The following is a 27,721-nucleotide window of genomic DNA, read 5'->3' as shown; positions in this document are numbered from 1 at the left end:
GAATACCTTTTCATCTTTACGGCCAAGATGTTCTTAGGAATGCCTTAACAACAGCCCTGCCTTGGCCTGCCTGGGGGCTGTTCTGCTTTGTTCTCAGTCCCAGATCCGGGCTGTGGGCTCCTAAACAAGTTACAATATTTCATCTTCCTTCATTTGTTTTATCTCTGTTATTTCCACAGCACTTGGAAGAGCATCAAGCCATAGAGAGTGTAATGCTTCAAAAAGGAAATTAATGTGCAAATAAATACTTAACGAAATAAAGGGATGAGACCATGAGTAATTTGCAGGATCTGATTTTGGGACTCCTTCATCCTGTGGGAAAACGAGCCCCTCCCTACTCACTTCCATCAACCTTTTACTTCAGCCATTAAGGTGAGGTTCATATAGGGGCCACCAGAGGGCGCGAGGCGGATGGGTTTCCCGCACGGAGGACTTTTCCTGTGGCACCGCATTGGGCGGGGCCTATGGCCAGGCGCCCAGCCCGGGACGCGGTAGAATGGCGGACGGAACGCAGACCTGGGGTTGGGTCTGTTGCAGTGTCCGCCCGAGCGGTTTGGGAAGTGCACAGGGCAAAGATGGCGGCGGAGGAGCAGGAGGCGTTGAGGGAGTTCATGGCGGTGATGGGCACTGAGGAGGAAAGGGCTCGTTTCGTCCTGGAGACGGCTGGCTGGGACCTGCAGGTAGCGCCGCGAGGCGGGCAGCTTCGGGCGGGCTGGGGAATGCGGAGTGCGGCGTCCGCTCTGCGGCCGAAGCGCACAGTTATCCGTGCGGGGCTGGGCCCTGCCTGGCCCAGGCCTCATGGTGTCTGGGGTCGCTTGCCACGCGTCTCCGGCCTGGCTTGGAAGTTCATGGACGCGGGCGGGCCCGGCCTGCTTTTCAGGGCCTCCGTTTTCAGGCGGGTTCGCAGTGTTAGCGAGACTTTGGGCGCTGCCGCAGTCTGCGTGGAGTCGTCGCCTGGGGACGTGGCTGCCGCGGCGAGTGCTTGCGGGTGGCCGGGTGGAATCGAGTGCCCGGCTTCCAGATGGAGCCCCACCGAGGTCGCGGTGGCCTTCCGATTCCGCTTCTGCAAGGATGCTGTGCTGGTGGGGGAAACCCTGCAGGGCATTAGCCCACGCCCCACTCTTGCCTAATTGCAGGGAGAAACTACCTGTGGGACTGTGGCGCACGTTTGGGATCTCTGCACATTTCGTAGTTAACTGTAAAATGAGAATTTCTTAGGACTTACTGTCTTGTTCGCTGGCATGTAGTAAATATTCCTTAAGGAATTAATTTAAAAGACAAAGCTCCACCAGGCATGAAATATTGCACACTTCTGATTCCTAGAGCAACGCCCATCTCTTAGTGCTCAGAAGCACAGTAATTAATGTTAGAAAGAACTGATTGCATGAATGTCCTTGGCCAGCCTACATCTTAGGTAGATGATGATGACTAATATTTCTAGAGTACCTACAACAAGCCAGGCACTGTTCAGCATTACAAAATGTCTCATTTACATGTCTCACATTGCAGCTGAGACTTTGGAGGATAAATAACTTGCTGAAGAACTTACTAACTACTAATTAAACAGGTAAAGACTAATCCTATCTTATGGATGAGGAATTGGACCCTCAAAGGGACACCGAATGTGCTCACTGTGTGAGCTTTCTGATGTAACCATGTCTACTGACTGTAATATATAAATAGCTTCCCAAACATTAGGGATCTTTATTCCTGTAACTCTTTCAGCACTCTGGAGGCAGAAGATCTCTGAGTTCGAGACCAGCCTGATCTACATAGTTCCAGGAGTAAATAGTCCCTCTTTCAAAATCATAACAAACAAAAAGAGGTCAGATGCTCTTAAAGGCGCTGTGAAGCCTCTGTGCTGAGTGGACATACATGAGAGAAAAGCTTCTATCCCAGCAGATCATCCAAACTGAGGCTCTTACCTGTGTGGTAACTTGACTAACAGCGCCAGGACTTGAATGCAGGTTCTCTAAATGTCAGTTTAGTACACCTCCTACGATGGCACATGACTTCCCAGAAGCTGGTTATACTACATGAAGAATACCTTCAGACTGATTGTCCCATGACAGCTCATTTCCTCCTATACAGTTGGTTACCTTTTAGACAGGAGGTGCCTCCTCCATCTCTGTGGAACTTCATTGTTCTGTCTTCTCTCTTTGTGTGGAGAATGTGTGATAAATCAATGCCTTCTCGTTGAGTTGGCGACAGTCACAAATGACCAAAGGACTCATATGAAGGGCTTCCACATGTGTAAAGCTAAGGTGACTGCGTTAACTTTAGTGCTTATCTCCTTCAGTTTTATAGGTTTGTTGGAACAGCATCCCCATTTCAAACAGGAACCGGGCTTCACAAAGAAAGGAAATGTAGCATCTGTCCCTATGCTCTTCTTCCTCTTAGAACATAAGCGTGAGGGCCTGAGCATGCTGCCTGGGGTTGAACCTGACCCCATTTCTTACCTCCAGAAGCTGTCTTCATTTTGCAGTCCGTTTGTGCCTGCTATAAAATGAGACAATAATAATACTAATTATGAAATTCTGAGTAGATGAAAGGAATTAACATATAGTGTACAGACAAATAATAGTTGGTGGTCTTCCTTTATGTTTTTCATATTAATTTTATTTAGTATCTTTGTTCCCCTTGGTGGGTGGATTTCCCCCTGAAGTAATATATCCCCATCTCCACTTCCAGGCTAACATGTCTATTGCCTTTCCATCTCATCTTCTTTAATTGTGGTTTCCTGTTATTTTTGTTGTGAGAGTTAAGATTCTGTTCATGTGACTCTCTTCTTTTAGGTGTTTTGAAAGATTTCTTTCTTGCTTTTTCTAGGGTGTAATTTCCCTCCTTGTGTTGGAGTTCTCACTTTATCATCCTTTGAAGGGCTGGTTTTTGTGGAAAAATAATGTGTGAATTTGGTTTTGTCATGTTTTTCTGATGATTTCCTTTAGTGGGCACCCGAGATACAAAGCCCTTCATTTCACAGGCATGAAGATGGGGTTGAGGACATGAAGCAGCAAGGTAGTCGTAGATATCAGGTGCCCCATACAGCATCATTTGTATAACTTCATTCATCAACAAACATTACCTTCTTCAGAGGTTAGTTTTCACATCTAAGACAGTAAGTGACTACTAAAGCGTTTTACAGGGACTTTAATAACCTCTCAGAATAGCTGATCAAAGTGACTTAAATGGAACTAGTGCATTAAGACACTTGGGACTAAAGCGTATCTTGAAATAATTTTAAGAGCTATGGACAATGGGGTCCCCTTAGAACCTTAAAAATACTATATTCTGGGATTACTTCATCTCTGTTTGATTTAGGGTGTGGTAAGGAATTTTGTAAGTTTCCCAGGTGATTCAGGTGTTCAGCCAGGGTAAGAGTGGATAGTCTAGGTATTCAATTTCATGAAGGTAAAATCAACTTGTTCTCATGATCCTTTGTACACAATAGCAAGGAGTAATGAAGAGTTACCATCTAAAATTTTGGAGAATTAAATGTATCCTACATTATCTTCTGTTGAAACATCCTATTTGAATTTGTTAATCAACAATGTGATCCAAAGGAAAGGAAATTGGCATTTCTAACTGAGGAAAATGAAAGGGGAAACCTTTCTTTATTATGGCACTAATAAATTAAAAACAAGGTACATGATTTTTAATTTGTTTTGCCAGAAATGTGTGTGGAACAATAGATTATTCTTCTACATAAGTAAAAATCACATCAGTAATTCTCAGCAGGATTAACCTAGGATTATAGAAACTAATTAAATGAGTCCTCTCTCTGTGACCTAAAAAGGACACTTGACATTACCTTGCAAAGTTCCATCTGTCTAGGGTGGTAGGCTCATGCTTAGTAAGTACTAGGAGGCATGGGTGAGTTTGCTGTATCCAATTGCTTTTCTTTCATCATGACTTCAAAAATATCCCATTCTTTCTGATAAATGGCATTAATTTACTGAAGGAAAAAAAAAAGAGTGTTTTAATGGATGGATTTATTGAAACAACAGTGAGATAATTATGAAGCTTTCTAAAAGTAAATGGGTAAGACATCCTTTGTAATATACACAGGCATATAAAAGAGGCATTTAAATATGTCCCATGGTTTATTTAGACTGCCCTGAGCCATATGGGGTGGTCCAGACAGAACATTAAGAAAAAGACCTCTGAAATAGCCCACCCACACTCTGGAGAAAACCAGGCTTCTGGTAATTGGAAGCAGCTTGACTCTGCATTCCCCATTCCTCTGGTTGAGCTAAAGTGATGCTTGTGGATCTGGGTGGCTAACACCATGGATTATAATTCTCTGACAGAAGATCTGGTACTGGGTTCTGGTGACTTCAGGCACTCCCTTTCCTGGTTGTAGTGATCAGTTTGCAAGACTTCATCAAGCCTTTTTTTAGGGATGAAGCCCAACTTCAGACAAGACTTTCTCTCACTATCTATCAGAAAACAGACTGACAGTAGCTCTGTGAGAAACCTCAGGTACTAGGGAGAATATACAGAGCAGTATCTTTTATTTCTTCCACCTCTGACTCTTTAAAGAGCACTCTTAGATTGCTTAAGATATATTTCCCTTCATGAATCTGAGGATTTTGTTTCCATAGATATGACGTGAATGGAAAACTATATTTAATGCAGGAGACAACAATCCTATGAAAATTAATTTTCACTTCCTGATATTTTCTTTCTCTCTCCAGAGAGTAGGGGGGTTTGAGGCTCACTTGATCTAGTTTTAAATGTTAGCCATCAGCTCCTATATTTGTTTCCCCTTTTCTAATGAAATGAAAACAAACAAAAAAACCGAAACAAAACAAGACCAAAAAAAAAAAAAAAAAAAAAAACCCTTAATAGTTGAGCATCTTTACCTTGTCATCTAATTCTGGATTTCTGAAAATTTACAGTGTAGCATAATCTCCCAACCTGAAGCAGACATGGTTTATTTCATCATGGTTTCATTTATTCATTCTACTAGTGGAAGAATTTTGGGACTTTCAGTGATTTCACACATTCAAAGTTTTTAAAACATAGATCTTGTTCCCAATCCAGCCCTTCTACTGAGGCTAAGAACATGAGCATCTTTCCCTCCATCTACCTTCCCAGTGTCTCCTTTAGGATCTGCTGATTTCAAAGGCCATCTGAATGTTTTCCCAAATAAATAGTTGTCTAACTAACTAACTAACTAACTAACTAACGACAGCAGTCTTAATTCACTAGTTCTTCACTCAGAGGATTGTTATCACCAGAAAGTCTTTGATCACCCTCCTCTATGAAAAGGTTTATGGTCTTCTGATTATTCTTCCTTGTCTACTCGTGGCTACTTAGCTAGTAAAAGTATGGCTGCTCTCAACTGTGACTTAAGTATGAAATATACACTGAGCCTAAAACAGAACATTAAAACAAAGTAGAGGTAAAATAAGATAGTTTATACACTGGGTAAATGCTGTAATTATCTGATGGGGATATGACTATGTGATAAAATATGTGGTTAAAATTAATGGACTTTTTATAACTTTAAAAAATGTGTCTTTCTGAATATTTACCATTCTCCAGATTTCAATGAATTCTATGTTAGTGCGTCCTAATGAAGTTCTATATGAGCAGGCCTACTAGCTGACCTTAGACCATTACCAAGGGTTGAAAACTACAATCCAGGAATGGCTGCCTCAGCACTGACCCACAGACAGACGCTTGTATACAGAGAGGCATTTAATGATATATTCCTGTCCTTTTATTTTAGAGGAGAATTTTGATCCTAAGGAAGAATACTTTGTCTAAGTTGCACCGTTATGTACTAACAGAACTTATATTATAGCATACACATCTTCCCTTATGGTCTAGAGATCTTTGGCCCAATGGCCTTTGGAAATTCAGAGATTAAAAAAAAATGGCATTTTATACAATTGCACTAACGATCTTCACAGTGGCAATATTTCACAGTTGGCCAAAAAAAGAACTGCCAATTTATTTCTTTAAGATTACCATAAATTTCTATATTTGCTGTTTGGGTGATGAAAGAAAGTTCCCAGGCTAGCTCATGCACAGGAGGTACACTGTCATCTTATAGGTAGGGTGCTGACAAACAGCTTAGGGCCCATGGTGGCAGCAAAGAAGCATAGTCACCTAGGTCTTCAGAGAAATGAGATCACGTGTTCTGCCATTTGCATGGTTTGGGGAGAGAGAGATGCTATAGTTTGACTTTTGCTTCTAACTAGTTTGGTTGTTGCCTTGATCTTATTGAAATCTGAACAATTGGATATTACTTTGTAGCTACTCTATGCTTTAGGTGCCTCCTAACCTGACTTTGCAAGGCCTTTCACTAGTTACAAATATTTTCTGTCGTTTTTCATTGAAGTTCTTGGAAAATCTGGTTCCCATAGCCAATCATTTGAATACAGGTCGCCCTGGCCGCAATGATCAATGGTTAGTTTATGGTTTACTTGTCAGAACAGCAGGAAAGGTTTCATCAGCCATACCTCAGAGAAGGAGTAGGTAAGGCATTGGAGACTATGGACAAGCTTGTTTGCTTGGAAGAGGCCACAAGAATAACCACGGTGTTACAAGTTCATCTGCCAAACTGATTCTGGTTGTTGGATGCTTTGTTTGTAGTGTTGTTAGATCCACTCATTCCTCGAAGACTTTTACCAAGTTCTATAATTGTCTAAGCATCAAAAACACACTGATTCCTATGTATCACCGAGACCCATCCAGACTTGACCCTGAATGAATGAAGGAGAAAATAAGCATAAAGAACACTTTTTATATATTTACTGTTTGGGCCCAGAGGGAGGTTTGACTGTATGCTTTTCAAATTATAAATGATGTCACAGTAAGCTAAGCATCTTGTCATTGCCACTTCGTGCATGTCTTCCCTCAGGTAGTTTTGTTCAGGAACAAGAAAAGTCAGAAGTGGAATCTAATTTTTTCCACATATTCATATGGAACATTTATTCACAGTTGGAGCTGACATTGCTCACAATGTTGTTTCGGATATGTGTTGATGTATTTTATTCATATCAATGAGTAAAATTTAGAAATATTAAGAGTTAGAAAAGCTGTCTCAAGAATTGAGTGGAGCATGAATAATAGAAGATATTCTTTGTACTCATTGGATATAACTACCTTATTGCTCAAATATGATTGAATTATTGTGAGACAGGAGGTCTTTGGAGTCCTATGACCATGGGACCCACGAGTATCATTTATATTAAGTTATGTTGAAAATGCTATGAAATGCTGCATAGCATGCTTTATACTGCTGGCCAGTATTATAAAAACCAGATGACTAAGAAGAGATGAAACTACTATTACCATAGCTGCTACTACTGCTACTATGGCTACTACTACTACTACTACTACTACTACTATTACTACTACTACTACTTAAGTTAATGAAATCTATAAAGGATTTAATCAGATGGTTGACTAAGCTTTGCATAACTCTCTGGTTATTAAATGTCATTCCTATTTCCAAAACTGTGTGTGGAGGCAAAAAGTGACACTTATCTTTGAGCTCCTGTAAAATTCTATTGAAGTTTAAAATTATCTTCATTTTTGTTTCTTTGCTATGACTCACTATAGTATTTGTGTCTGGCATTTGAGAATGGAACGATATACATTATGATATTTTGTGTACTGCCCACTGTATATTCTGTACCCAAGAAAAAGTGAATCCAAACTTAAGTCTTGCACCAAATGCAGAAATCTGAGATAGAGAATTACGTTTCAACCATTCTTGTAATACTTCCTTGTCGCAGACCCTCTGGGTCCCTGGTCTGCGAGGAACGCGATTACTTAAGCAGATGGGCAAAAGAGTCGGATGAAATGACAATCAGACACACGCAAGAGAGGTGTTGAATCTGAATGTAATGTTGTGGTTGAGCTTCAGACTTATATTACAACGAATTATCAGAGGATACAAATCACAAAAGACAAGATACACTGAAATTCACCAGTTACAGCAGAAAGGAATTTGCAGGGACTAATTAAATGTTTACATTAGGGATAACAAGCCCTGCCTAGGATCAGCCTAATGCCAGGCAAGAATTTCACACTTTAAGGTTAAAAGCATCAGGGGGTTGTTAACTCTTGACAGGCCTTAAGAGTAATGTGTTATCACAGAGCTCTAAATTCTTAGGTCTAGTAAAACTTATCCTGTCTGCAGAGTTCCCCCTTATCAGGGTAGTATATCAACTTGTACTTGACATGGAATATAGCCTGTAGTAAAAGATTTCTATCTCAGTGAGACTTTTAGTCTCTTTCTGCAGACAGCTGAGTTAATGGCAAGTGCTTTATTGTTTTATGGTAGAGCTTAATTAGTTACTGAATAGGTTAAACTCCTTGCTGCTATCAGGAATCTAAGAACACTGGGAAAAGGCTTTAGCTATGTTAGAATTCAATCTTAAAAGGCATTTACTATAAGGTAATGCTTAATAGAGTGCACGTGAATCTATACACTAGACTAATGTGGTAGAAATTTGAATATTATGGGTTAGGGAAAGAAATGCCATAACTCTGGGAGGAAAATTTCCATGGAACTCTTATTCTCATAAAACAGCTTCCAGGCTTTTCGCCTGACAAACCAATCCAAACTGGAGAGTTGACTTTCGCCAGACATCCAGGAGGAAAGTCCTAGAAATTCATTTCTCATGAGCAGCTTTTTGGCATTTCTGCCTCACAAGCTGACTCCACCAGAGTGCCCTGACACTTCCTCTCTCCCTCCTCTATGATTTTCACAGAGAAGGCATAATTCCTGTGATTTGAATTGAAAGAGGGACCAGCTCTGCGCTGAGTGATGAGATCTGAGCGCAGAATAAAATATTCTTGAGTTAATTTGCATAATAGAATCCGATTAGTTACAAAGCTGTGTTTGTTGAAGGAGAGACCAGAGTCCCTTTGCTCACCCACATGGAAACCTTGCAGATACAAAAATAGGATTTTGAGCTCTGGTGAGAACCTTGATAATATACTTTGCATAATAATAACCTGTCTTTAGCTGTCAATTAGCTCGCTAGATATAAAAAGATTGGGTCAGTGTGTCTGATTCTTCCAGCTCTGTGGGGAGGAGAAAACTGAAAACCAAATCTGCTTGCTTTTTGCTAACTGTTTTTGTCTTTCATTTCCTACCCGATAACAATTTCCAGCAGGAGTCCAAATATACTTAAACACCCATATATGTCATTTTCTTTTAAGGAGACAAGCAGGCTCAGCAGCCTGCTTAAGAAGGACTCTCTGCTCTCTAGATAGAGGGGTGAGCCTTCCACTTAGAACTGGTGATTTTGCAAATCCATTTTCCTGTCACACTATTACTCTTGTGACTTTCAACAACATTTATTTTTTCCCTCCAAGCACTGTGCTCCCTTCGTAAAGTGAAGTCTTCTTACATGTGTTAGTGGAACCCTGATGCTTAGGCATCCTGGCCAGCTGCTAGGAGGAGCTTTAATGGGAAGATTGCCATTGGGGTGGCAAGTCCTTTGGGGTTTTTTATTAATATTAATTAGAACATTGATAGATTTCTCTAATTATTACCCACATCAAGGTCTCCTTAGGAGGGCAGCCTTTTATTAATTTCTTTGTGAGATCTGTGCTAAATTTCTACAGTATTCAACAGTCCAGTCTTGAGAAGTTCCAGGTCTTTCTTAAAAAAAAAAAAAAAAATCACAGAATTAAATAAACAAAACTCCCTGAATCCATCCTTTAAAGGCTACCTTTAGAAATTTTAAGATAGAGATTTAAGGATAAGAAAATAAAGATTAGTTATACTACATTATTACACTTAATATTGATAATTTATACTCTTGTGTCCATCTTCATTTCAATATCTTCTATGGAATATTTTCTCCTTTACTTTCTGTTCTGATTTTTTTTTTAACACTTGATCGTAGCCAAAAGGCAGAGAAGCGATGACATTTTTTTTTTTTTAAATATGATCATGTATGTACTCACTTCAGGTTCCTCAGTCTTGAGTTAGTATCAAGAAAAGGCAATTATAAGCTGGGCAGTGGTGGTGGCACATGCCTTTAATCCCAGCACTTGGGAGTCAGAGGCACGTGGATTTCTAAGTTCGAGGCCAGCCTGTTCTACAGAGTGAGTTCCAGGACAGCCAGGGCTACACAGAGAAACCCTGTCTGGAAAAAAACAAGAAAGAAAGAAAGAAAGAAAGAAAGAAAGAAAGAAAGAAAGAAAGAAAGAAAAAGAGAGAGAGAGAGAGAGAGAGAGAGAGAGAGAGAGAGAGAGAGAAAGGAAAGAAAGAAAGAAAGAAAGAAAGAAAGAAAGAAAGGAAAGAAAGAAAGAAAAAGAAAGAAAGAAAGAAAGACAAGGAAAGAGAGAGAGAGAAAAGGCAATTATGTAGATACTGAGGCAGAGGCATCTCTCTGTGTTTGGTCTTTCACCTTCTCTTAGAGATGCAGAATTAGCTAGAACTGGAGAGGGTAGAATCCAGGTCTGGGATCTGTTATCCCACAGGATTCAATCCCATCTTTTTCCCTGGCATTCTCAAAAACTTTGGAAAAGTTACTTACCTCTGTGTGCTTTATTCCACTTGCATATGTAATGGACATGACAATACCATTTATGTTTGTGTGGTTTTTGTAACTTAAGTCATGGAAAGTCCACTTGAGGAGGTTTGGAGGATAATACTAAAAATACTAGCTATTCTTTTTTTTTTTAATCACAGGTCTGTTATTGCTATCTAGCCAACTCCAGACAATGAACTAACATTCTTCAGTTTGATAGGTCTTAGGTAATATTTTTCATTTCTTTATGCACTTTAAAAACAGACAAAGGGGGGCTGAAGAGATGGCTCAGCAGTTAAGGGCACTAACTGTTCTTCCAGAGGTCCCAAGTTCAATTCCCAGTATCCACATGGTGGCTTTTGACCATCTGTAATAAATAGGATCTGATTCCTTCTTTGGGTATGTGTGAAGACAGAACACTCATGTAGAATAGATAAATAAGTAAATATTTTAAAAATTAAACATTAAAAAAAGAGAAAAGGGAAAAGAAGGTTTTTAGTTTTGTTTTGTGTTTTTCAAAATAGACAGCAGAGTTAGATAGTCTAGGCTCAAATCAATTTGGCTATCAACAGAACTTTATAGTGGCACAAATTGTATTTAATTTGTCTAGATCTCAATATTAATATCCTTTTAACAGAATATTCACTGTACCCATTAATAGGGTTGGCATATTAATCAATAAATTACTTAATAATTATGAAGCTTTTAGAATGATGGCTAATAAACCCTAATTTTATCACGTTTATTTTACTCTAAAGAGAATAATTGACTTAAAATTCAAATTCTATAAAACAAGGGTTAATTATCAAGGTAGCTAATATATTGAATTATATTCAGTCATATAAGCATTTAAAAATCACAAGACCAATTAGTTAATTTTATGCATTTAGTTTTGCTATTGTTTTCAACAGAAATTTTATAATGTTATCTTTTTTATAAAAAGAGTAAAGTTCATTGTTTATTGGTCACATTGGAACTCTTACTAATTAGTATGAAACTAGAAGGTTTTTTTAATATGTTTATATAAAGTAGAAAAGTTGTCATGTAATTTCAGCACTTTAGTGTCAGAAATAATTGTGCTTTACAGCAACATGGCAACAAAAAAAAGAGGGTAGAAATATCAACTTTAATTAAACCCTTTCTTTCAATTACACTTCACAGTTTATATGCAGGAATAATTTATCACCTTGTGAATGAACACTTAATACTTGGCATGATATAAAATGGGCAGGAACCCTACACCATATGTTCTCTCCTTTCTCTTCTAGAATTTCCAAAGAGACAGAATTAAGTTTGAAGTTCAAGGGTGTGCTTGATCTCATACACTGAGTTGTTATGGATGGCCCCTTTGAACTCAGGTCCTAATCCATGTGTAGTAAATACAACTAATTAAGAAGCTACCAGTCACAGCCCTAGCATCTGAAACAGAAAAGACACTCCCCACAATCATTCATCAAAACCCCAATCACATATAAGAAGATGGAAGCCACTGGTAGAAAATTTTATTCAGGACTTTCCCCAATTAGGAGGCAGAGGGGAACTTCAGAGCTTCAGGTACAAATCAGCATTGGGGCCTGGTGTCCTCAGTTAAGCCAGACTTCTCTCTGTTGTTTCCTGTGGCCTCACTTTAAGATCTTTTCCTGCTGCAGACTTCTCTGTGCTTTTTCCACATAGTGCTCTGGACTTGCCGCAAGCAGCACTTTGTGCATCATTATACTGATGCTTTTCTGGGCAGTAGAGATTACTCGGTGGTCAAGAACATTTGCTGATCTTACAGAGGACCTGAGCTGGGTTCCCTTCACTCATGTCCAGCCTGTCATAACCATCTAGAGCTCCATCTTCAGTGGATCTGATGGCTTCTGGCCTTGTGAACATCTGAACTCATGTACACAACAACAGCAACAATGATAAGAACAACAACCTCCCCTCATGAGTCACACACAGACACACACACACCCTTACATACACAGACACACGCATACACCATTATACACTTACAGAGAGAGAGAGACAGAGAGAGATGTCAGTGTGAATCTATAAATATATTTCATGTGAGGAATGAGGTTGGTGTGTGACAGCAAGGCATCTTTTGCCTTTATTCCTTCATACTGCATTTTACACATTCCAATGCATCTGTAAACAACAAATACTAAGTAAGGTCTTCAACTCCCTATTTCTTGAGAAGAGACAGGAGTAATCCTATGGAGAAGTTGTATTTGGATGATAGCAGACACCTTTGTATCTGCAGCATGTCCAAATATTATCTTGGTGTAAGACCAAAGACTTGAAAAAGCTAAGTCAGACTACCAAGAGAAAAGGGATTTGCTATGTGAATAAGAAGTCTACCAGAGCCGGGCGGTGGTGTTGCACACCTTTAATCCTAGCACTCGGGAGGCAGAGGCAGGCGGATTTCTGAGTTTGAGGACAGCCAGGGTTACACAGAGAAACCCTGTCTCGAAAAAAAAAAAAAGTCTACCAGCCCTCTTGTGCCCAAGACTACTAAAGCCAAATGGCTAAGTAACTCTACTTCCTTTTTCTCTGAGTGCTTCCCTGCCCGTTTTTTGTTTTGTTTTGGTTGGTTTGGTTTGGTTTTTGTCATCTCCAGTTTCAAGGCACATGTGCACAATGTGGTTAGCAACAGTGACAGGCTTGCATTTTGCCTCCCTGGAAAAATGAGAGGAATCTAGGTTCTCACTCTGTGTTTATCCATGGGTAATGGGTTAATAGAGAATGCATGTGTTTTTGAGAACACCTGGACTCTGGATACCACCAAGAAGAAGCAGATATTTCTAAACAAGGAAAGATGAATTTTAAGTGGGAGGAGTAATCAAAGAATGTTATATAGGGGGAAATTCAAGAAGTCTGGGAGCTAGAGGGACTCTAGGTCAGAGAAATACAAGGAATCTGGGAAGGTAAACTATGCCAATGGCTCCATCTTACTGCTAATGAGTAGGAGTGTGCTGGTTGGGTTTGAAGAAGCAATAATATGCTGCCTGCAACAGGTTAACTGTTCAATTTTTCTTCTTGTGATTGGGGTGAGACTGGATAGCATCCTATGAAAAGCTGTCCAGCAAGATAGGATGCTGAGCTGGTGAGGGAGATGTCAGACCATAAAAGAACAAATTGATGCGGTAGCTGTAATTGATTTCAGTAGCATTAATAGATCCTCCAGTGAGTCAATGGGAATTTGACCTATTAGTTGACACTGTAGTGTTAATTGATCAGCATAATTTAATTAATTGATTCACAAAGCTCAATGAAGACTTGCCTTTTTAAACTTTTTCTCTATAAATACAGTACCTTGCTAGGTTGGGCTGTGCTGGAATTCACTATGAAAGTCAGATTAGATCAAACTAGCCTCTGACTTCTTAAAATTTCTGTGATCCTTCTGTGCCTGTCTACAGAGCTCTGGATTCCATACCTGTACCCCTCCCACACACATACCTTAGTCATTCATTTCTTCATTGATTATTTTCATTACCATCATCATTTCCTGAGGTCTGCCTTGTCTTTCCTTCCATCTCACAGACTATGACATAAGATTCCTCTTATTTTCCATTTGTGCTTAAGTCTTGGTTTATGCTGTGGTTGGCCAACTGTAATGGTTATGGAATTCTGGTGTTTTTTTTTTCCATGGTATCCTATCTTCTCCATTCTTAAAATAGAAGCTTTTGCTTTAGTATTCAATTCAGTCACCATATCCTTTAAGCATCCTCTCTTTGCTGTGCTGGCCTCTGGCATCCTTGCTGTGGATGCACACATATGATCAATGAATAATAGAGTTTCTGGGTTCTAGACATTGTATTAGTGGCTTTATATTCCCATTTCTCTTGATCATTGCAGCAACCTTTCAACGAATATTATTCTTATCTACATTTCTGAAATGAGCAAGCTGGGTTCAGAGAAAGCTGTCAGCTTTCCCAAAGCTGACAAGTGGTAAACTGATACTCAAACCACATGTTTGCTAAATGAAAACGAAACAATAGGTGGATGGAGGCTGCAGCTAATCTCATCTCTTTCTCTGCTTGCAGAAGCTGACTGCAGAGGTGAACAACCCTGGTGTGATGTCCTCAGTGAGTGAAGATACTCCATTCCAGAGGAGGTCACATCTGGGAGGCCGCCATCCAAAAGAAAGCCACTCTGTTGGTGTAGGAAGTGACAGCTACATTCTCCTGTGCCTACTGCATAACCAAAAATGAAGGAGAACTACTGTTTACAAGCTGCCCTGGTATGCCTGGTATGTTTGCCCTGGAGCAATGAAGCCACCTGCATCCCTCTTTCCATGGACACCATGAGAAGGGCAAGGAGGGGCAGATGCTGCAACGCTCCAAGAGAGGTTGGGTCTGGAATCAGTTCTTTGTGATAGACGAGTACACTGGGCCCAACCCTGTGCTGGTGGGCAGGGTAAGGCTGCTTATATTTGATGTTGATGTGTCTATATGTGCTCATTATCAGTGCAGAAGGACATGACCAGGTCAAAACAAAACAAACAAACAAATGAACAAACAAACAAAAAAACAAGACAGAACAACAGTAGGCAAACTAATGAATAGGCGAAAGCAAGATAAGTAAAACTAAAACAATGAAACAGAAAAAGAGAACAAGAATGATCTACTGTCATTAAAAAGAGAATCATATTATGTGTATACGCATCCAGTCTTCTCCTCCTCATTCATAGACCAAACCACACTGAGAATGCTTCTAATGTTCACTTATTATAGGATAAGGACTCCATTTTGACTTTGGATTGCTTTAGAGTCTACTAAAAGAAATACTGCCTTAATTTATTGAACCATTCTTCAACTGGAGGAATTTCTCAGACTATATTCTAACCCCAACTTGCCTGTTCCCACTTTTATATTCCCATGTCTCACCAATCCCTTTCATCCTACTTTGCTGTTTTACATGTCTGCCTCTGTCACTTCATTTCGTTTTACTTTGTATGAGGAATTAGATTAGCCTTGAATCCTCAGGTCTTGGCACTAATACCAACTCCAATGAAATGAGTGAATATGTGTCTTTAGGATAGGAATGATATTATCCATTTTGTCTTTAGGTATGTTTTTGCTATATTTCCTCTTCTAAGGTTATGCACTGCTTATTCAACTCCATTGGAAATATAAATGTAGAGAGGGCAAAACACATTTGGCAAACTGACTTCTTACTACTTATTATGATAAAACAAGAGACAGTCTTTTAGGTAATATTGACACTAGTTCACAGGAGATAGTTATTTTAATATGTACAAATTGAAGCTCTATTATGTGGAAGTGGTAGACAGACAGTAAATCAGGTTGAAGCAATACCTGACTCCAAACAAGCAAGAAAAAGAGGCAGCCACTTATTCATTTAAGGAAGAAGATATAATATAATGAGGAGGGTAATGAAATTTAGTTTATGTCCTTAACCCTTATGAAAAATAGAGGCAAGTATCTAATAACCCCTGACATTGAAGTTAAACAGAACTGATTCAATATAGAGAAATGCAAGGACAGATGACTGAGATTCCTAGTTTTGAACCCCAAGGATGCCAACAAGTTATCTTTGTCGTTGTTTTTATATGAAACAACAGTCCATTTTTTATATCGTTTATTTTTTATGCTCAAAAATGTTCATGATAATCTCAACATAACTTAGAATTGGAAATAAGTGTTTTTAGAAATAATGTTCTAAATAATTTCATTCATGTGAAAAAGATGTAGACGTAGTCTTGATAACATGGAAGTAGGGGAAAATAATTGACCAGCAGAATCCTGTAACCAAAGAGCTGTGCTGTGTCCACAGAAAGGAAGAGGAAAAAGACAGCCACAGTAAAGCGTGGCAACTTAGCTCAAGCAATGTGTAGAGCTGGGTATCAAATTGCTCTGAGAAAATGACCCTCTGCTTTGTCACTGTCTCAGTGGGGGACAGAGTGTTTAGGCTTGGTGGTGGCAGGGGTAGAGGGCTTAGTGAGTCAGATGACTTTGTGTCTCTGGATATAACAAATGTCATATGATGCACTCGGGAGAAGACGAGGAATAAAGAGAGGAAGGGAAAATCTGGCATCATCCCAGGTATGACCTTGAAAAGTAAGGTTCGTGAAAGGACTTAGTTCGATGGGGGGTGTGTGTGTGTGTGTGTGTGTGTGTGTGCGTGTGTGCGCCTGTGTCCATATGTGCCTGCTCAGATCTGGCAAAATCTTCCTTTTGAAATGGAGCTAAGTAGGAGGAATAGTTGGCTTGTTCACTAACAGTCTGAATGGTGACGTTCAAGGTTGAATGCTTGAAAATTCCCTGAAAAGGTAGAATTTGGCAAAGCACAGAAGACTTAGAGTTTGCCTGTAGTTCAGCCTGTGTCATGCTGTGCTGTGCAAAGCGAGAAGCAATCAGTCTTTGGAGTCAGGAACTGGCCCCTTGATAGCACTTGCTGTGTTCCCAAACTGCTTTCCTGTAGAACCTAATAAATAGTATTGTCAGTACAGTAGATCATCTTTGTGACAGAGGAAAACTAGGGAAGACATACCCAACTTTTAAATCTTGGAGGGAGGAGAAACAAAGTGGAAATGGGATAAGCCGGATGCTTAGTAAAAATTTCAGCTCCATGGCTAGTTATGAAATGCCTCTTTTTTGTTTTATTTGTTTTGTTTTTTGTTTGTTTGTTTGTTTGTTTGTTTGTTTTTTCGAGACAGGGTTTCTCTGTATAGCCCTGGCTGTCCTGGGTGAGTACTCTGTAGACCAGGCTTGCCTAGAACTCAGAAATCTGCCTGCCTCTATGAAATGCCTCTTTATGTTTTCATGTGTAATGCATGAAGTTCCTTAGAAACTTTCAGTACCTTGACATTCATATTTATATCATTTCTTTTTTTTATGAAAAATTAGCATTTATTTCTATTAGATATTTTCTTCATTTACATTTCAAATGCTATCCCGAATGTCCCCTATACCCTCCCCATGCCCTGCTCCCCAACCCACCCACTCCTGCTTCCTGGCCGTGGCATCTTGTGAGGCTATGCCAGTGCCTGGCAAATACAGAAGTGGGTGCTCGCAGTCATCTATTGGATGGAACACAGGGCCCCAATGAAGGAGCTAGAGAAAGTACCCAAGGAGCTAAAAGGGTCTGCAACCCTATAGGAGCAACAGCAATATGACCTAACCAGTAACCCCCAGATCTTGTGTCTCTATTTGCATATGTAGCAGAGGATGTCCTAGTAGGCCATCAATGGGAGGAGAGGGAGGAGAGGCCCTTGGTCTTGCAAAGATTATGTGCTCCAGTACATTTCTTTTTTTTTTAATGATATATTTATTTATTATATGTAAGTACACTGTAGCTGTCTACAGACACACCAGAAGAGGGCGTCAGATCTCATTAGAGGTAGCAGTAAACCACCATGTGGTTGCTGGGAATTGAACTCAGGACGTTCAAAAGAGCAGTCAGTGCTCTTACCTGCTAAGCCATCTCGCCAGCCCCCGGGACTTAACCTCTAACATTTGATACCCATGAAGCACAGAGAAAGAACAAACACCACAATCCTAGGCTGGATAGGAGAGGGGAACACAGGTCACTAAGGAAACTGTGAACATTGTGGATATTCTATTAGTTCACTGAAATCCATCAAGTAACTTCATATTTCCCTCCACGAATGGCCAAACTCTTAAGAATTACATCAGTCATATTGCATTAAAATGGTGGATTATATTTTCTTACCTTTCAGAAGCAAATGTTTTCCTACTGTCCCTGCCCGAGAAGTCCTGGGATACACAACCAAAATGGTTGTAGATTATGCCTGTGTATCCATGTCGGAGCTGAACTTTTTGGTGTTTCACTAAAACTCTACAAATAATTAAACATATTTAGGAAATTTAAATGATGGAACCATTTTAAAAAGTAGTATATTCAGTTTTTCTTTGTGAACCTCGAGCAAACTGTGTAGGCCTTGGTTTTATAATAATGATAGAAATTATAAATTATTAGTCATTAATATTAAATAAAAATTAGTTACAATCTTTATTGTAGTAAATGCTTGAATATAAGTTTTTGTTTACTTATTTATTTTATTTTTCTGAATTTCTATACACAACAGGTTTAATCGATTAGTGTTTTTAAATCTAGCTAATTTTCAATACTAGAAGGCAATGAAAATAACTCATATAATAGCATTCACATATTAAAATATGTAAATTTGTTCAAACCATGTAACAATTTCATATAACAATTAAAGTAACATTAATATAAAGGAGGTTAAGGACCTCCGAAATCATGAGGACAATAAGTGAGTGCATAGGCTTTATTGCTGCAGGAAAATCAATGAAGTCTTTGATGGGCGTGGGCTCTGAAACACACAGCAGAATTCGGGCAGAGCTGCTGGTCGAATTGGCAGCTAAAAGACCATAGTAGATTCTTGACTCCATCAATACAGATTTAGGCAAAAATCATCTTGTCTAAAGGCTTTCTGGAAAACATGAAAATCCCAAGGACATTGGAAGTTCTTTCAAGGGTCTGGGGACAACATGTCTATCACTTTGCCCCACTGTCCACTATGATCATAGGGTCATAGGAGATTCTTCTCCCAAGAAGATAATAGCTCCAGACATTACACTCTGGACACTAGACAGTGGATCTAGAAAAATCTGATTAGTTGAAGGATTTGTAATAACAAATGCCTGGACTTGTATTTGTAGTAACAAATATAAGTGTCCTTTGAAGAGGATATCACATGGTGAATAAGGAAGCCCTTTGTACCTAGATGTTGATGGAGCTGCAGAAGTCACAGTTACAGGAATCTACAATTTATAATATACAATTTATAGCCCTGATTATGTAAAATTAGCAAAGAGCTTTTAAGAATCTGTGGAAATAAGTTTGTATATGTATAGGCTTGAATTATTATCTCATAAAGGAGTCATAAGAAACTGGCAAAAAGGTGATTCATAGCTGAAGCAGTGATGAAATGGGAATAAACACTGAGAGAAATATGCTGCATAAAATCATGCTTAAATCTTTTTGAAATATATATGTGCATTTCTTCCCAAATAACTACTGAAGCATATGTGCATGCATATATTTTGTATGTATGCATATATGCAGTCAAAGAGAGAATAAGAGGGGGAGAACATGAACCTGAGAATTAAACATTTGCAAATCCATCAGCTTCATCATTACCCAGGTCATAGCAGTTATCTAAGACTCCATTTCTCTATTCAGAAAATGGTGATGGAAATCACTTCGTCTCATGATATGTGTGTGACTGTATGTATGTGCACACATGTGTACGTAGTGTAACTATCAGCCTATGTGTTTTTATTGTGTTCCTCATGAAATTACAAATCCTACATTCTTTCTTTCTTTTCTTTTTTGTTTTCTAGCTTCATTCTGACATTGACGCCGGTGATGGAAACATTAAATACATTCTCTCAGGAGAAGGAGCGGGAACCATTTTTGTGATTGATGACAAATCAGGGAACATTCATGCCACCAAGACATTGGACAGAGAGGAGAGAGCCCAGTACACACTGATGGCTCAGGCGGTGGACAGGGACACCAACAAACCACTGGGGCCACCTTCAGAATTCATTGATAAGGACCAGGACATTAATGACAACCCTCCAGAGTTTCTGCATGAAATCTATCATACCAATGTGCCTGAGAGGTCCAATGTGGGTAGGTAAGTATTGGTCACCTATTCTCTTTCTATCTGGTATGTCTGCAGGTTGACAGGCTGGTGCCTGCCCTTCAACCCAGGAAGCAGAGCTTGTGTTCAATCATTATTGCACATTAATAAGGAAAAAATGCTTTGTTAGATTCTTAAAAATTAAATAGTTTTCTTTTCCTCGCACAAAATATCATGATTATGGCTTCTGCTCTTTCCACCCCTCCCAGTTACTCCACACATCCCCTGCCATCCAGATGCACCCTTTCTTTTCTGTCTCCATAGTAAACAATCAGACTCCTAAAAGATAATGAGAAAAGAATATTTAAGATTAAAAAAAGAAAACCCTAACACATTGAACAGAAGAAACAAACAGAAAGGAAGGGCCTCCAAGGAAAAGTGCATAACAGATATAGAGACTCAGGTTTTCAAATGTTTATATTAGACTTGAGGCTCTAAAGTCGACTATCAACTTCCTATTAGCTAGGAAGTCTGGAAGGGGGAAAAATGAGATTCAGTTTAGCAAATCCTGACTTATGTTCAGCTGTGTGAAGTGACACCATTTAATATTTGCTCTTCCTCTGTAGAAGAGCAATAACAATTTCCAGTCTTCAAAGAGTAATGATTATATTCATCCAATCACTAGGGCATTGATGTCGAATAAGTAACAGCAATGATAATGTTTGCTGCTTTGGGCTTCACATTAATTGATGGCGAACACACCCCAGTGTGTTTAACCTCCCCATGATTAAACTTTGCAAAGCAGTCATTCCAGTTGGTCTTGGATAAATGAGAAACCGAAGCAGAAACAGATGAACGAATTTGTGTTACTAAATTCACCCACAATGCATATAAGGCTGCCATCAGCTGATTTCAAATATGCTTAAAGACATCTGCTTTGCTTGAAGATGGAACTCTAACACATGCCTCTTGGTATCATTTCTGCTTGAATTTCTAGAATGTGGTCTTTTGAGTAAATCTGATTCATTGGCCCCAAGTGAATCTAAAAGCCATCAGGGATAGATTGTTCATTTTACCATTTAGAGAAAAACCAAGCACCGATTATAAAGATTAGCTTACTCAAGACAGTCAGCTGTGACTTTAGGGCTCTGAGAGACTCCAGTCTGTGTGTGGAGCCTCCTGTGACACAACTGCCATTGCCCTAAGATGTCTACTAAGATGATCTTTTTTTTTTTTTTTTTAGATTTATTTTTTATTAGATGTTTTCTTCTCGTTTCCTCTCCAAAAATCCTCTATACCCTCCTCCTTCTCTATCTCTATCTATTTATCTATATGCATATATATATATATGCATACCCCCCACACGCATATATATATATATATATGTATATGTGACTACAACTCTTCCTGCTCCCCAACTCTCCTACTCCCACTTCCTGGCCCTGGCATTCCCCTATACTGGGGCCTAGAATCCTCGCAAGATCAAGGACCTCTCCTACTACTGATGGCCGATTAGGCCATCCTCTGCTACGTATGCCACTAGAGACACGAGCTCTGGGTAGTACTGGTTAGTTCATATTGTTGTTTCTCCTATAGGGCTGCAGACTCCTTCAGCTTCTTGGGTACTTTCTCTAGCTCCTTCATTGGGGACCCTGTGTTCCATCCAATAGATGACTGTGAGCATCCACTTCTGTATTTACCAGGCACTGACATAGCCTCACAGGAGACTGCTATATCAGGGTCCTGTCAGCAAAATCTTGTTGCAATAGTTTAGAATACCCAATATACAATTTTGCTGAAGTCATGAAACTCAAGAAGAAGGAAGACCAAAGTGTGGATACTTCGTTCCTTCTTCGAAGGGGGAACAAAATATCCATGGAAGGAGTTACAGAGACAGAGTTCAGAACTGAGACTGAAGGAAGGACCATTCAGAGACTGCCCCACCTGGGGATCTATCCCATAAGATCTTCTTTTACTGAGAAAAAGCCAGGCTGAGTCATTGTCTCCTTCCTTCCTTTTACTTATTCTTGTCTGGTCCCTTGACTACACTATCCTCAGATGTGAATTCTAATGAGAAGAAAGGATGGAAGAAGCAGAGGAAGCTAGTCATCCAAACTGATAACCCAGGTGGACTTTTGCTCCTTACAGGACACTTTGGAGACTATGGCAGTTCTCAGACTTTCTACTCTACATATGAAATTATTGTCTTTGTCATCAGAAAGCTGTGTGAACCAGTGCTCCTTTGTATCCCTTCCTAATTTATCATTTCGTCAACTATGAAATCAAGATAATAGTTACTAATGAGTTCTGGGTATATAGGTCAAATAGAAATATTTGATAACTCCTTCAATATTAGAATTTTTGTTTTAGAATTTTAAAAAAATTCTTAAAAAATAGAATTCCATTAAATTATAAAGATTTATAACTTTCTTAGCATTCCATGAAGTCTTTCTCTGGTATAACACCCATTTTCTAGAATAATCCCTACTTTGTAGGAAGACATTCACAAAAGACAGTGGGTATAGAAAATTGATTTTGAAAAAGAGTGAACATTGTCTTGCGTTTCTCATAGAAGTCACAGAAAACCCTCAGAAGTAAAGGATAGCTACCTGTAAGTTGTGTAAACAGGTTCTGTACCCTGCCAGGAGGACCTCCCTCCCACCATTCTGCCTAAATGTCAAAGGGGAAACTTGGGCTTTATTCTTGCTAGATGTCCCTGCATGACAGATTCCCAGCTGTGACAACAAACAACATGAAAAGGGGATTTTAAGATGTTATATTTCTCATCCCAAATCTTCCCAAAGTAAAACAGATGCCAAAATGTCCAGCAGAGAATGGAGGCACTTTACCTGGAATTTACCTCAGACAGTGCCTGACAGAGGCATCCTGGATAATTGCCTCTTCCCTCCTTCCCTCTCTGTTGAAGCTCAACATGGCATGTCTCAGATGCTTATTGTGACAGTAGAGCTTGTAAAGGAAAAAAAGTTCCTCCCATTCCTTAATCCCCTGATTTTCATGTCTTCTGACATAGGAATGTCTTAGATCGTATTGATCCCTCACTGATCGTTTCTGTGACGTGGATACAGACCCTACCTACAGAGAGGGAAACATGTAATTTTCATGACATTGGGGAACAGCATTCTATAGAATATTTATAGCCACAAATTAATTAAAATTTAGTATCAGAAGTAATTTTCTTGCATGCAAAGCAACAGTGAAATGATTTGTTCATTGTCACAGATGGGAAAGTGCCCTCTCTCCTTTCATGAAAAGCCATTCTTCATTAATTACCATTTATTGCACTCTCAGGAGAGATTTTTATTTGATTATGTGATATACTAAACAGTGAATTCACATGGTTCTAGGAGTATTTGACAAGAATGTTCATATTATTTTAAATAGCAAACCAACCAGGAAGAACTGTGAAAGTAGAAAGTTTCCTTTTAAACCTTAGTTTGACCTTGCTGATAAAAAAGAAATAGAAGAAGGAAACTAGAGAGGGAAGATTGGCAGGGAGAGGAGTGGTCTGCACTTGAACTATAGGACAATAAGATCATGTAGAGTCATTGTGAGCTTCCTTACAGGTCTTCATTTTAAATGAAATTCTGTAAACAGCAATGAAATTTGCAAAGTTTATTGGATGTTGCTAATTGCTCCCCCTGACCCCCCTTTATTCAGGAACATCAGTTATCCAAGTGACAGCCTCTGATGCAGATAATCCCACCTATGGAAAAAGTGCCAAGTTAGTGTATAGCATCCTTGAAGGACAACCCTACTTCTCAGTGGAGGCCCAAACAGGTATGGTTGATTACATCATCTTTGTAAGTCACGACTTATTTTAAACAAGGAGTCTATGCCTCGTCCTTTAACTCTTTGGCTTTAAAATTCCTTAAATTAAAATGGAACTAAAGGGCCACTTGGCAGTTAGTACGAGATGGCCTATGTATGTTCTGTGCATATGGATGAATGGAATAATACACATTTATTAGTGTCTAAGATGATAATTACAAATATTTAAAATTAAATTTATGAATTGGAAATGCCTTGACTTGTGGATCCATATTAAAAGGATCGAAGGTTGTTACAAAGTAGTGTTAGCCTTTAAAACATCCTTGGAAGACCACTGGGTAAACTAAGAAGTGTCAGGAGTAACTGTAAATGTTCACCCTACTAGAAGATCCAGCACATTCCCAATCTCCTGCTCTGAGCATAGGTTCCCAAAGGATGCTGTAAGATAAAGAGCAGACCAGTAAAGTGAGTCAGTATACAACAGAAACTAAAACAATGTTTCGCTTCATTTACACTAATTTGATTGTCAACAAGAGTGAACACTACAGTCCTATAACATTGTTCTTCTGCAGCAGTATTACACTTTTCCTTCCTACTTAATATGTTCTGTACTCTTGAAAGGTTTTCATACAATTTGCAACTTTTACATGAATTCCTAATTTATTATTTTTTATTTGCTTTCTTAACTCTTACCTAATACATATTAATTCATTTTTCATATTCTTACTTCAAACAACAGCTTGTGGAGTTATTGTCTATGGTTTCATGGAGATCTTTGCTTTTAGTCTTTGGGTAAACTAAGGATAAATGTGGGATTTCATCTAGACTACTTAAAATAGTAAAAACTCTAGTCTTCTTTTTTTCTCTCAGGGAACCAAGGCTAGTGACTAACAGTTGGAACCCATGAAACTAACCAATAAGGAACATGATGTCTCATAAGTCCTAGGATGTTGCAAAGAAACACCTCAACACTGGGCTCAGTGATGCTGCGTAACATAGCCCAGCACTTCTTCCTTGCTCTTTGTATTTACACTATAAATACTGCTTTATTGACTGAGTGTAAAAGCTTCCATAAGATCCCTAGAGATGTAAGTAAGCATATTTTTATGAACATCATGTTTAAATATACAGAGGTCATGAATATTTCAATCCTGAATTTATCCTGTTTTTCAGTAATTCAGGACATGTGATTGTCCACTGAATCTTTGCACAAATTTTGTTCATCTTTCTAACTCCTCTGTTCACTCACTCAAAAAATTAATAGTACCTATTTAATGTGTTCAAAAAAGTTTATGCCTCCTCTGTAAACCTAATATGAGCTGAAGAGATGTTTCTTTTCTTTTTTTTAAAAAAAAAAGATTTATTTAGTTTTTATTTTTATGAGTACACTGCAGCTGTCTTCAGACACACACTAGACGAGTGCATCGGATCCCACTACAGATGATTGTGAGCCACCATGTGGTTGCTGGGAATTGAACCCAGGACCTCCGGCAGAACAGTCAGTGCTCTTAACTGCTGAGCCATCTCTCCAACCCCATAGTGATGTTTCTACTAGTTTATGTAGGACTTGATTTCTGAAGCTTTTTGCTAGAAGTCCTGAAGTATAGATTCAGATATGACTTATCATACAATAGGCTCTTGTCATTCCAGTCTTCAGGATTCTTGTGTCTGAGAGGAAAGACATTGTTACTTGCATGCAGAGTGAAAAAAAAACTAATATGTTGTAAGTAATTTTTATTATTTGCTTGATAATACACAGGTGTTATCTTCAACACTTTCTGCTATGTTTGCCATGTTAAAATGACTTGTCTTTGAGCAGGCTATATTTTATGTATCTTTAGGTTCCCAGGATGTAACATATTTTTTTAAATCTTGTCATAAATGAATATTTGTGATTTTTAAATTTTCGTTTGATAGGAATCATCAGGACAGCCCTTCCCAATATGGACAGAGAAGCCAAGGAGGAGTACCATGTGGTGATCCAGGCTAAGGACATGGGTGGACACATGGGTGGACTCTCAGGGACAACCAGAGTGACGATCACTCTGACTGATGTCAACGACAACTCAGCAAAGTTTCCAAAGAGTAAAGAGTCGAAGCTGGTCTTTGATAATGACCACTGCTCAGCGAGAGCCTCATCTTTTCTTTCACTCCTAATTTACCCAGCTTTCAAAAGGAAGAGTCTGGAAATCCAAGAATCATTTTCGTGATTCTTGCAAAAAACTAGAACAAGATAGCAAAGACTTAAAAACACACCGAGGAAAGTTAAACAGTATAGAGATCATGAGAAGTAAGGAAGTCATTAAAACTGTGTAACTCTGGAGACCAGAATATCTGAGTCTTGAGATATTTTACTTATTAGGTATTAATCATAAAAGGCAGTCATCAATTAACGTTCTCCTGTCTCAGTGTTCTTAACTGATGCTAACAGAACCGTGATCTGATGCTTATCATTCCATAAAAAAACTCCCCCACATCTTGATGATTGTAAGTAACAATCACTTATTAGTTTCTTGACTTTAATTTGTACAGAGCATAGGAGAAATAGCTACTCTGTTGTCACTCCAGCATCAGCAGGGCAGTTCTCCTGTGGCAGAAAAACCCACTTCTAAGATTCCTTATAAGCCTGGCAAATTGAGATTAGCTTGTGCTTCCTCTCCACATGGGCCTTTCTGTGGCTGAGTTCTGATCATGAGAACTCCGTGACCATTTTTTGAGCTGATACCAGAAGCCATGGGACTTCTTTCCCTGTAGCCTTAAGGCTGCCAGCATAGCAGTAAAGCTCAGCCAGACCTCACAGTTCTATGAGAGGACCATAAAGTAACATTGGAGGGGCCTGTGGGATACGAGCTATACTAGTATCCTTGTAGAAGATGATACCCTAGCATTTAACCTAAATACAATCTTTGTTCAGATTAATCCAGCTAGTGCTAATTTTTATATCATTTGAAAAAAAAACCGGCAATAATTGTTCAGCCATTGTTATTTTGAATACTGTACAATATTTATGAAGTTACTGAGGGAAAATATTATTTGGCAGTTGAGGGTATATAATTCTTTTGCAGAAATCCATGGTTAGGTTCTTAGCAACAATATTATTGGCTCTGAACAGCTGAAATTCGGGCCAGGAGGACCTGTAGCCTTCTTATGGTCTCCGTTGTATCTGCATTCCTAGTCACAGAGCCACATAGACACAGGCATATGCATACCTAAAAGTAAGATACATCATTAAAATGTTTAGGTTTACTATTTTAATTATGTGTTTATGAGTGTGTCTATATGTGGTTGTTTCCTATCTGTAGGGACCCACAGAGGCCAGGACTGTCAGATTTCCCTGCAGCTGTAATTATGTGTGACTGTGAGCTGACTTGGGTGGGAATAACCAAACTCTGGTCAGCAGGAAGAGAAACATACGGTCTTAGTTCTGAGCCATCACTCTAGCACCAAACAAAACAACTCTTTGGAGACAGTGGTATTGAAATATTGAAATTAATGATAGCTGCTAATTTTAATATCTGGTCACTAATGTTATAAATATCTAAAAAGAGCCTATGTTTTATAGATATAATTGGCTCCTAGGGAAAGGACATTGAGGGGACTAAGGAATTTCTGGAATCATATTTTAGTGTGTATGTGCAAAGGGCAGTCCAGAGTTATAACACAAAAATAATGACTCTGAGCTTTCCAGTAATGACAAAAACATCCATGGCTCCAGTTACAGAGAGTCTGACACACTTTCTGGTCTCTGCAGACACCCACATACACATAGTGTACACTCAAAGACAGACAGACAGACAGACACATAGCGTACACTCAAAGACAGACAGACAGACAC

General features: G+C 39.0%; 2 pseudogenes across 1 annotated transcript in view; both read left to right on the top strand.

Moving 5' to 3' along the window:
- The first annotated feature begins 457 nt into the window (after positions 1 to 457).
- The window catches only part of 2610005L07Rik (RIKEN cDNA 2610005L07 gene), a 39,033-nt pseudogene continuing 11,769 nt past the window's right edge, over positions 458 to 27,721 (top strand). The window contains exons 1-5 of the transcript NR_028428.1: positions 458 to 680; positions 14,543 to 14,915; positions 19,853 to 20,151; positions 23,776 to 23,895; positions 25,804 to 26,176. The product of NR_028428.1 is annotated as an RIKEN cDNA 2610005L07 gene (transcript). The remainder of the gene's footprint in view (positions 681 to 14,542; positions 14,916 to 19,852; positions 20,152 to 23,775; positions 23,896 to 25,803; positions 26,177 to 27,721) is intronic.
- Positions 576 to 680, top strand: Gm20584 (predicted gene, 20584; annotated as a pseudogene).

The sequence above is a fragment of the Mus musculus genome, chromosome 8, assembly GCF_000001635.26.
Source record: "Mus musculus strain C57BL/6J chromosome 8, GRCm38.p6 C57BL/6J".
NCBI classification, from domain to species: domain Eukaryota; kingdom Metazoa; phylum Chordata; class Mammalia; order Rodentia; family Muridae; genus Mus; species Mus musculus.
Note: the sequence above shows the minus strand (reverse complement) of the source record. Positions and strands in the feature narration are given on the sequence as shown.